This window comes from Chelonoidis abingdonii, chromosome 15 (assembly GCF_003597395.2).
Source record: "Chelonoidis abingdonii isolate Lonesome George chromosome 15, CheloAbing_2.0, whole genome shotgun sequence".
NCBI lineage: Eukaryota > Metazoa > Chordata > Testudines > Testudinidae > Chelonoidis > Chelonoidis abingdonii.
In genome coordinates, this window is record NC_133783.1 from 26,256,737 (window position 1) to 26,268,370 (window position 11,634).

At 40.6% G+C, this 11,634-nt stretch overlaps 1 protein-coding gene across 2 annotated transcripts in view; it reads right to left on the reverse strand.

Moving 5' to 3' along the window:
- MICU1 (mitochondrial calcium uptake 1) overlaps positions 1-11,323 on the reverse strand; it is a 216,030-nt gene extending 204,707 nt beyond the window's left edge. The window contains exon 1 of one of the 2 annotated variants that reach the window (XM_075072636.1): positions 11,106-11,323. The gene's annotated coding sequence lies outside the window, so the exon portion shown is untranslated. Of the gene's footprint in view, positions 1-11,016; positions 11,082-11,105 lie in introns of those variants that run through there. The other variant, XM_075072637.1, reaches the window with a different exon arrangement.
- Between the last annotated feature and the right edge of the window lie 311 nt (positions 11,324-11,634).

Here is an 11,634-nt window from a genome sequence, read left to right on the forward strand (position 1 = left end):
GGAAGCTGAAGAGGAGCCTAATGGAAGCTGGAAAAAATCCACAGACTGCTTCCCACATGAAGGACAATGATATTAGTAGATTCTTATGGGATGCATCGCCAAGGAAGACTAGGCTGAGGAAGATGCTTAAAGAAATGGAGGTACAGGTGATCTTCACTGGGATTCTACCTCTCCCCGAGGAGAAAAGTGAAGACAAGACAAAAATATGTTGATCAACATATGGCTCAGGCAATGGTGCTATAGGGAGCAGTTTTGTGGTATTCGACTACTGGCAGACATTCACAGAGGACTGTTCTTATGTGATGGATGCCACCTGAATAGGGAGGGAAGCAGTCTTCTGCGATGGAGGTTGGCCCAACTAATTAAAATCTTTAAACTAGGAATTTGGGGGAGACAGTTGGGAGATGCTCATATAACCACCATGCCTGATTCTACTGTGGAGCAAGAAGAAAATCAAGTGGGAGGATACAGCAATGGAGAAAGGAACAACAGAGGGTAGGAGAATGGTCAAGAGGAAAGATAGTGTCAATACCACTGACAGTAACAGTCAGGTAGACGATACTAGCAATAAAATGACTACACCTAATTGGACAATGAATCTGGCTGAGATCAAAACAGAAACAGCTAAGATGTTTGTAAACAAATTCAGGGGGCCCTGGTAAAAAAAAAAATATAAGAGAGAACCAGATATTTTAGGGATAACAGAAACAGGGGCGGATAGTAGTCATGACTGGAATACAAGTGTTGAAAGATAAATGCTGTTCAGGAAAGGCAGAAGTAAAAGGTAAAGGTGATGAAGCAGCACTGTAGATTAACAATGAAGTAGACTCTCAAGAAATTACAAGTGATGGAATGGATAAAACAATCCGTTTGGGTCAAAAACCGCTTTGGGGAAGAAAACTAACAGACACTCTACCGGGATAGTGGTTGGGGTCTCCAATAGACCCACATGATCCAATTTGGATATGGACAGAGACCAATAATATTTTTAATTAAATAATACTATTGGGAATTTTGTGATTATGGTAGACTTTAATCTCCTAGAAATAGAGTGAAGGACAAGTGCTACTAATAATGGCAGAGCCCAGATATTGCTGGATGTGATAGCCAACAGATTTCTTCACCAAATAGTCACTGAACCAACAAAAGGTGATACCATTTTAGATTTAGTATTGGTAAGCAGCAAAGACATCCTAGAAGAACTGGTTGTAGAAGACAGCTTGGTTTGAATGATCACGAGTTAAATCAATTTAAACTACACCTCTACCCCAACACAACACGGTCCTCAGGAGTCAAAAAAATCTCACCGTATTATAGGTGAGACCACATTATATCAGGGTAGGGAGAGGAACCACTCCTCGCCTCAGTTGGAGGTCAGTAAATGTAGGGGGAAAGTGAAAACTGCCAAAAGTCAAGCAGAGTTGGCCATTGCAAAGGAAATTAAAACCAACAGTAAAAGGTTCTTTATCCACACAGATACAAAGAAAACAAGGAAAGAAGAAGTGGGACCACTAAGCACTGAGGATGGGATGGAAAGTAGAGATAATATAGGTATGACTCAACACCTAAACAAATATTTTGCCTCAGTTTTTAATAAGGGCACTGAGATGCTTAAGATAGTGGCAGGGTAGCTAATAGGAACAAGGATGGCAGGGTAGCTAATAGGAACAAGGATATGAAAGTAGAAATGACCACATCTGAGGTGGAAGCTGAACTCAAACAGCTTAATGGAACAAATTAGGGGACCCAGATGTTCTCCATCCAAGAACATTAAGGGAACTGGCACATGAAATTGCATGCCCAATAGCAAGAATTTTTAATGAATTTGTAAACTCAGGGGTTATATCCTATGACTGCAGAATTTCAAATAATACCTATATTTAAGAAAGGGGAAAAAATGATCCAGGAAACTACAGACCTGTAGTTTGACCTCAATTTAATGCAAGGTCTTAGAACAAATTTTGAAAGAGAAAGTAGTTAAGGATATAGAGGTAAATGGTAATTAGGATAAGATAGAACATGGTTTTACAAAACGTAGATCACGCCAGATCAACCTGATCTCTTTCTTTGAGAAAACAACCTCCTGATGAAGGAAATGCAATAAATCTAATCTACCTGGGTTTCAGCAAAGCATTTGATACAGTTCCACATGTGAAATCAGTTAAACTGAAGAAGATGGGAATTAATAAGAATCAAAAGGTAGGTAAGGAACTGGTTAAAGGGGAGACTACAACAGGTCATGCTGAAAGGTGAATTATAAGAGTGGAGGGAGGTTACTAGTGCAGTTTCTCAAGGATCCATCTTGGGACTAATCATATTTAACATTTTCATTAATGACTGTGGCACAAAGAGTATATGTGAGCTAATAAAATGTGCACATGACACAAAGTTGGGAAATATTGCCAATATGAGGAGGAGCAGCAGAATATCATACAAGAAGATTTGAGCAACCTTGAGAACTGAAGTAAAAAAAAATAGGACAAAAATTAATACTGCAAAGTCATGCACTTAGGCTAACAAAGATTTTTTGCCAAAAGTAGGGGACATAGTTGGAAGCAGCAGATGAGGCAAAAGATCTGGGTGTATTGGTCAATCACTGCATGACCAATTGTCACCAATGCAATGCAGCTGTGAATAAAGCTACTGCAATCCTAGGAAGCATCAGGTAAAGTATTACAAGTAGAAATAGGGAAGTGTTAACAACATTATACAGGGCCTCACTGGTAAGACCTCATCTGGAATATTGCATGCAATACTGGTTAAAACTTTAACAAGGGCAGAGAAGGGCTATTAGGATGATCAGAGGACCTTATGAGAGGAGACTTAAGGAGCTAGGCTTGTCTAGTCTAACAAAACTAAGCATCAAGGGTGAGTAATATGATGGATCTCTATAAATACATCAGAGAAACAACACCAGGGGGAGAGAGGAGTTATTTAAGGTAAGGGCTAAGGTTGGTGCAAGAACAAATGGATATAAACTGGCCATAAATAAGTTTACGCTCAAAATTATGTGAAGGTTTCTAGACATCAGAGAAGGGAAATACTGGAACAGCCTTCCAAAGGAAGCCGAGGGGGCAAAAAACATAACTTGTTTTAAAACTTATCTTGATAAGTTTATGGAGGGGATGGTATGATGAGGCAGAATGGCATATGGCCCATCCATGATTGCTATTAGCAAATTATCTCCAGCTGCTGAAGATGGGACACTAAAGAGGGAGGTCTCTGAGTTACTACTGAGAATTCTCTCCCAGGTATTTGCCCACATGTTCAGGGTATAACTGACTGCCCTATTTGAGGTCAGGAAAGAATTTTCCCCTGGATCAGATCGGCAGAGACACTGGGGTTTTTTTCACCTTCCTCTGAAGCCTGGGGCTGGGACACTTTCAGGCTTGAACTAGAGTAAATGGTGGATTCTCTGTAACTTGAACTTCTTTAAATGAAGATTTGAGGACTTCATGAACTCGGCCAGAGGTTATGAGCCTGCTACAAGAGTGGGTGGGTGAGGTTCTGTGGCCTGCAACATGTAAAAGCTCAGATGGATCATAATGGTCCCTTCGAGCCTCTAAGTCTATGAGTATGAGAAAATACAGAAATCTGTAGCATATTTAAAATTGTGCAAGTGTAAGATTAAATTTAATTTTATACCAAAATGCATAGAGAATATTAGGATTGGAATGAACTAAAGCTAAAATCCCCATATAGGGCATAAGGCCTCATATGATGTATGTGCTTGAGTAAGCAATTTGCTTTTTAGACTATTTCAGAACTTGTACATGAAAACAATAACGAGTCTGGTGGCACCTTAAAGACAAACAGATTTATTTGGGCATAAGTTTTCGTGGGCATAAACTTTCTTCAGAAGTGGGGTTTTTTACCCACAAAAGCTTATGCCCAAATAAATCTGTTAGTCTTTAAGATGACACCAGACTCCTCATTGTTTTTGTGGATACAAACTAACACAGCTATCCCTCTGATACTTGGAACTTGTACATGGCTTCTCTTTTGCTGGGTGTATTTTTTTTTTTTTTTAAGTATCTAAGGGTATGACTACACTTGAAACTTCAAAGCGCTGCCGCGGCAGCACTTTGAAGTACGAGTGTGGTCCCAGCGCTGCGCGTACTCCACATCCTCATGGGGTTTAGCTTGCAGTGCTGGGAGCCGCGCTCCCAGCGCTGCGGCACTGTTCACACAGGTGCTTTACAGCGCTGTATCTTGCAGCGCTCAGGGGGGTGTTATATTCACACCCCTGAGCCAGAAAGTTGCAGCGCGGTAAAGCGCCAGTGTAGCCAAGACCTTAGTTTCTTAGTACTGGAAATTAACCATGCCAAAGGCTGCCACATATAATTTGGGGAAGAAAACTCAAGTCTGTTCAAGTAACATCTACACACAGAATTTTAAAAATAAATGAAGATAGCTGAAGCTCACATATACGCTGAAGATTAGAAGAAAGGCTCACCCAGACCATAATTGAAAAATATCACCCACACAGCTGTTTGGTTTGCAAAATCAATTTCCTTTTGTAGTGGATTATTTGAAAATATATTTGTAAATTTTCCATAAGATATAGCCATTATGAATTGTTAACACAATACACAATATAATAAACACTAAAATCTTGTATTGCATGTTTACATCAAATTATGTCTTGAATTTCTTGAATCAGGGCTTGAATTTTTGGTATTCATTTAGAATCTGGTTTAGACTGAGTTTGAAAAGGAAAGAATTAATTTTCAGTCACTGAGTTTTATTTCAGTTTTTTTCCCTTTAAAGCATGGCACAGTTGTACGCAATGAAAGTTTAATCCAGAAAAGCTGAATTATGTTTGTCACTGCCTAAGCTTTTTCAGTGTGTTGTTATGGAAAAAATCTCTAGTGAGAAGACAGCCTTAACTGGCCAGATGTTACATAAATTTTTTGTAAGCCTCTGTAAAGCCAAAAACTGCTACATGAAAGGTGTCTTTGAAACTGATTTTTTGCATTTTAGTCCATATTTCACTCCGCTACATTAGCATATACTCTAAGGCACAAGTTTTCAACATAAGACACAGAAAATATCATACAGTGGCAGTCCACCAGAGTCTGTTCTATTATATATATGGCTGTACTACTCTCTGGATTGTGCTGATGCACTAGACACTGCAGTCAAGTTGCAAGAAAGTACAGAATTATTTTTAACTTTTGAGTGACTATAAGGAAAGAAATTAAAAACTGAGAGACTAACAACACTAGATTGGGTAAGACAGTTCTGGAACTTCTTTCCACTTAATCCTGTCAAGGCAGGTTAATGCTCACATGAAATATCACCTAATATTCTTGTCCTGGATCTCTCTCAAAACTGCCATTTAAGCAAAATCATTGTTGGAGCAGGAAGGAGGAAGGTGTTGTGAGCCTGACAACGCAGAAAACAGTATGAACCTAGATGTACATTCTCTCTAACCTAAAACAGAATTTACACCCAGGTTTCCAGAGGAAAAGCTCAACAAGGTCTACCTTGTTAGTTTTTGCACCTCTCATCAGTAAATCTGATAAGACTGTCTTTTTCTGGGTACAACAGTTTTATGCATTCTGTTTTGTCAATGCCTAAGTAGTGTTTTAATTTTGTAACCACGCTAATAGGCAGTCTGCCTCTCCAAAGGAGCCTGCACTGCAGTAGCCACACTCATGTGGTAAAACAGACCAAAAAAAAAAAAAATCAGGAATAGCAGAGCTCATTGACACAAACTCTTGTTCTCTGAAGCATCTCTGCCACTGCCCACTAACATTAAGACATGGTCTACACTTCAAAGATTTGGTGGTATAGCTATATTTATTAGGCATCTGAGACGTGGGGCAGGAAGGGGAATGGAAATCACACCCCTAACCGACATATCTGTACTAGGGTTTTTGCCAGCGTAGAAACAGTTATACAAGCAAAAAGACCAGTATAGCTTATTTTGCTTAAGGAACTGGTATAAGTTACACCTGCCAAAGAGTGCTGTTGCTGGTACAACCTGCATCTCCACTAGCTAGGCCATGTCTACACTAGACAGCTTAAATGACAAAATCGTAGCCTTAATTCTAATGACTGTTTATGATTGCAAATGAGAGGACTGCATACTTACAAGTCTGTCTGCAAAGATTTGATTGTTCTTTCCTCTACAAAACAATGTCATCTTTATTTTACCTGCTCCTTTTCAAAAAGCAAGTCTAAATGCAGGCTGGGTGTGTGACACAGTCACATTAATCTTTAAAAAAACCTATATATTACAGTATATAATAGCAGTTTCAACATTTTGAGGGGAAAAAGAAAGCTTGTGTCAGTGACCATCTCTTCTGGACAGCATAGCTATCAGTTGCAGAACAACTAGTTTGTGAATGTGTAGTAAGATGTAATAAAGCAGCACAAAAAACTAAACACTCAACCACTTTTCCATATTAAAATATCATTTTTATTGCAAAAACTCCTAAAGGGGACATATTGTGTAGGAAAATCAGATAGTCAATGACATCCATTAGATTTTACTTTTCCAAGGCTTTAAAGTTTGGTTCTACTCTGAACCGTGACTATATAAAAGAAACTTCTTACTCATCAGATCTGCTTCCTGTGAATATTCAATACCATATATGCCTACTTTACAGATCAAATTTATTTTGGTGCCACTATCCCAGCAAGAGCCGACACAGCTATGAGACTGAGCTGCATTCTATTCCTTCTTGTGCATCAACCAAAGTATTTACCAAATACTAATTGCAGAGCACACTTATTATGGTGAACAACCTCAATAAAAACAAACTATCGGTTTACACAACTGTATGACACCATAATTTAGCACTAACTTTTTTAACAGCTGGTAACATGCAAGAAGTAAATAACTACTTTCAGATCTTAGGCTGAGTTTATAGGGTTGGCGGTTTCTCAAAGCTTTTTTACTTGTACACAGAGTACATCTAATGTGGAAGCTTTGAGGATAGCTAAAGATCATTATTAAAAAAATGTGATTTTTAAATGTAATAATATTTTTAAGCAATCCTTAAAGTTGCCAAAATAAATGTTTGCTTATGTCTTAAGTTTCCTAGTTGTTAGCATAATTTCAGATTTTACACAGATTCTTTTCTATGAATCGTCACACTTAAAAATGCCCATCTGTGCTGAAAATGGCACATTCAGAGTCTTATTAACATCTTTACTGAGAGAATACAAACTCAAACACAAAACTAATAAGCAAATAGCCTGGTCTTTATGCAACCAACACTGCCTTCTAATATATGGAATATCCACAAGTCAAGAAAGCTCAAAGTTTCCAACCAGGCTATACTCAATCAGGGTTTGCAGTTTGAAATCAATGGCACTTCTGCTCTTAAGACACTAGAGTGCTGAGAAAGTCCCAGTCTTAGGATTTTGGCCTGTATGTACAAAAAAAAGTTCAGAACAATTTTGTTGCAAGTCTAACTAACTTATTATTATTAACACTAACGCAATTTCATTTTCAAGTATTAAACATTTTATGCCACTAAGAAAAGTCTGAAATAAAAATACAATTTTTGTCCCTGTTGCTGCAAACACTTATTCACAAGCATGAGTAATCACACTGAAATCAGTGGGACTGGTCACACAAGTAAAGTGTACGCAGAATCAGGACCTTAATTTTCAATATTTTGTTTTGCACCTATAGCAGTTCTGTAAAATTCAAATAAGATACCTTACCAGTACTGTTTGGTCATAAAAAACAGGAGGCATTATAAATTTTAAACTAAAGGCACAATTGCAAAAAAAATTCAACTTATGTGTGTGAGGTTTTTTTTTAAAATCAAGATATTTAAATGATGGTTTAATCACTGATTTAAAGCACTCTACTCTGACTGAAACACAATAGAGATGGAAACCCACATCATTTTTTTTTACAAAGTCACTTTTTAGTTTTAAATGTGTATATTTAGTTTGTATTCTGGAGAGAGTATTTCAGTGGGTATCAGTCTTAATGTTAGTTACAACTCCATAACAACCTTATACCGTAAATAGATCAATGGCACTATCCAATTTAACAAACGGGGTTTCCAAGCAGCAGGAAAGTAGGAATCTAGTTTTATTCCTAGTTAAAGCACAAAGTACCCAAAACGAAGCCAGCAGAGTATCATCTCATCTAGATTAAGTCAGAACAGAAGTGTTACAGCAATTCCCATTCTGTGCTGAGGGACACCCCCGAAATGATTATGTAATATAGTGGTATTTAGTGGTGGCACTGGGGGTTGTAATCTCTTTGGAATAGGACTGTGTATTCCTATGTGTATATAGCACCTGGAACAACACAATACAATTGTGATGAAAACAGTACCCAGAGTCCTCATTATACTAATGTTGACAAACTACCCTAATATAAAAGGCAAAATGTACATATCCCTAAATAATTTGAAAGGAAAATGAAAAACAAAAAAAATTACTGAATATAAGGTTTAGCCAACTTTCTTAAAAGGGAATTACTACTACCTTGGCAGTACTGGGGACTAAAGGCCTATCCATTAAAATTAGTGCAGCATTGACAGAGACCAGCTAATTTTTTTCCTCCACCCTATGTGCCCTTGTTACAGAATGACCATCTCCAGGTTTTGTCACTCATCCCTTCTGATAAAAGATGTTAGTTATGATGCTGAACTTCCATCACCAGTTCATTTCACATAGACAACTGAGTAATCAAAAGATGATGATAACTTCTGATCACTTGCAATCTTGACTGGCTATGCACTGATTAACCTGCTTCTCTTACAGTAATTTTTGCAGATTATGTTCTTATTGTAATGCTAGGTTTGGCTACTCACGACTCATAACACTGTCCAATGGCAAAGACTTTCAGGAAGTAGGGTTGGGTTTTTTTCCTTCTACTCTAGAGCTGTGGCATGAACCCTCCATGAAATCCCACAATGTCTCTAAAACTCCAACATCAGCATCTTTTTTCCACAGACTTTTTTTCCTTCTTTATCAATACTTACTTCTCTGTTCCTTGAAAACCAAGCTTATTAAACTGGATAATGCCATTGACCTATTTACACAAGGACTCTCAACCTTTCCAGACTACTGTACCCCTTTCAGGCATTTGATTTGTCTTGTATATCCCAAAGTTATACCTCACTTAAAAACTAATTACTTATAAAATCAGACATAAAAATTGCTTATTTTCTCATTTTTAACATATAGTTATAAAATAAATCAATTGGAATATAAATATTGTACTTACGTTTCAGAGTACAGTATATGGTGCAGTATAAACAAGTCGTTGTCTGTATGAAATTTTAGTTTGTACTGACTTTGCTAGTGCTTTTATATAGCTTGTTGTAAACCTAGGCAAATGTCAAGGTGAGTTGATGCACTCCCTGGAAGACCTCTGCATACCCCCAAGGGTACACATACCCAAGTTGAGAGCCACTGATTTATAGTATAGTATAAGGTTGATATGGAGTTGTAACTAACATTAAGGCTGAAGCCCACTCAAATATTCTTCCCAGAATACAAACAAAATATACTAATTATTTAAAACATTAAAATTAGTGGCCTCATGGGCCAAATATGACTGTTATTCTAGTGGTCCCCAAACTGTGGGGCACAGAGGAACATTTGAGGGAAGAGGAAAGGGAGCACCACCCAGCCCCACTCTGCTCCCAGTGTCACTCCAGCCCAGGCCTCTGCCCCCGGCTCCTGACTGCAGCTCCTGTCGGAGATTGGGGGTGCACAGATTCCATTACGAGTAAGCAGGGTGCAACAAAAAATGTTTGAGGGCCACTGCTATAGACAGAATTGCTTGAAAGAGCTATATACTATATTTGAAGATGGAAAATAAAGGGAAGTTTTAGAACAAGATAGTTTATTTTTAAGATTGCCTCAGTGGAATAATCTTGGACTTCACTCATACCAGGTCTGCAACATGGGTCACTTTTCTGAATGCTGTTGAGTTACTATTCAAGAGGCACTACATGAGGAAAAGATTTCTTACAGGATAATTAGTCACATATCCTCTAAAAACCAAAAGTCTAGATTGAAAATGTTAGAAAAAATTTGGGGTTATATTCTACATAAATAACTCAAAGTATGCAATTTAATTAAGGAGTGCTTGGAAAATCCACTCACTCATTTACCCTTTGCAAGCAGGAAGTGTTATCTGTCAACTATGGGAATCATGCATTTCTAGAGCATTTAAGCTTTCATTTTTAAAGGAGCTTCTATAATTTGTAGTTATAAAAAGTTATCTTCCACTTACATGGTCCTCATCCCCTTCTGAAGGTGAGTGTAGGCAGTACTGCCTTAGACAACTCAGTGACTCAGCTGATGATCAGAGGTTTCCCAAGGAGCAGAGTGAAGCTGTCTTGTTAAGTTTCCCTTGCTGCTCACAGGGTTCTTTAAGAGGGGCAGTGAAACTGACCAGTCTGGAGTTACTTTTGCAGCTTGGAAGGGCTAAGCAGCAGAGACAAGCACTGGAGTTGAGGGAGAGACCCCCCCAAAGTCCCGACACTGGGACAGGCAAGAGGGAACGCGCTTTCTCTTCCAACCCGCAGCTGGGATGTGGGGTGAAGGGGCTACGGCCAAGTTTATCCCTAAGTAGGAGGAACCCCTCTATTCTCCCACGTCCCAGCGGCTGGGCTGGACTGTTGTCCCCTGCCCCAGCGGCTGTAGCCCGCCTCTGACACTAGGCTGTGGGCAGAAGGGCCAGCCCCCACTCCAGGCCCCGCATTTAGCCCTCTGTCCTTCACTCGAAGGGTCATGGCTGGCCTCTGCTAAGTCAGGATCCCCAGCAGTCCCCGGAGGGCAGCCCCCGGCCGCTGACCCAGTGCGTAGAGGGAGAAGAGCCGCTTCCCCCCATTGCTGACACACACCGAACTTCCACCGCAAACGTTGCGGCAAACCGGGCTCGCAGACTGGGATGGGGCGGGGGGGGGGCCGGAGCAGCAGAGGGTAACGAGCCACCCGGCCCGCCACACCGCGGAGGGCCACAGTTCCCCGCAGAGACCCCCGTGCCCTCTCCCTTATGCTGAACGCGCGGCAGGGACTCACCGGCACGTAGGGGCGTTCAGCTCTGGGGACAAGGCCCCTGCCTGAGCAGGTTGCAGCACGCGCCGGGTGCGGCGACCGGCCGCTCTTACCTGCTGTCCCGGGCTCCGCAGCGACGGCGACACACTCCCCTGCCCCAGCAACCAGCTCCGCCTTCCCTACTACAGAGAAACCTGGAGCCGCGTACAGAAAGGCCCCGCCCCCGCCGCTCTTCCGGAGGCAGAGGCGTGCTGGGATGGTGGCGGACTGTAGCCGAGATGGGACAGTCCCTCGCTGTGATGTAGGGCTATGGCGTTCTGCCATGCCCTGCGCCTTGACCTCCGCCTCTCTGTGACGGCATTGTCAGGCCGAACCCACACGTGATGACGTTTCCATGTGATGTCATAGCGTGTGCTTTCTGGGACACCCAGCCTGCCGGACATGAACATCGTTACCGTGCGTCTGACGAAGCGGGTATTCACCCGAAAGCTTCCAATACCTCGGTTAGTCTGTGAGGTACCACAGGACTCTGTTCCTTTTTACAGATCCAGACTAACACGGCTACCCCTCTGGATCTTTACCAATGCGCATCTTAGGAGCTGGGCTGACCTCAGATCCTGCCTGTTTCCTTTGGCTTCCCTG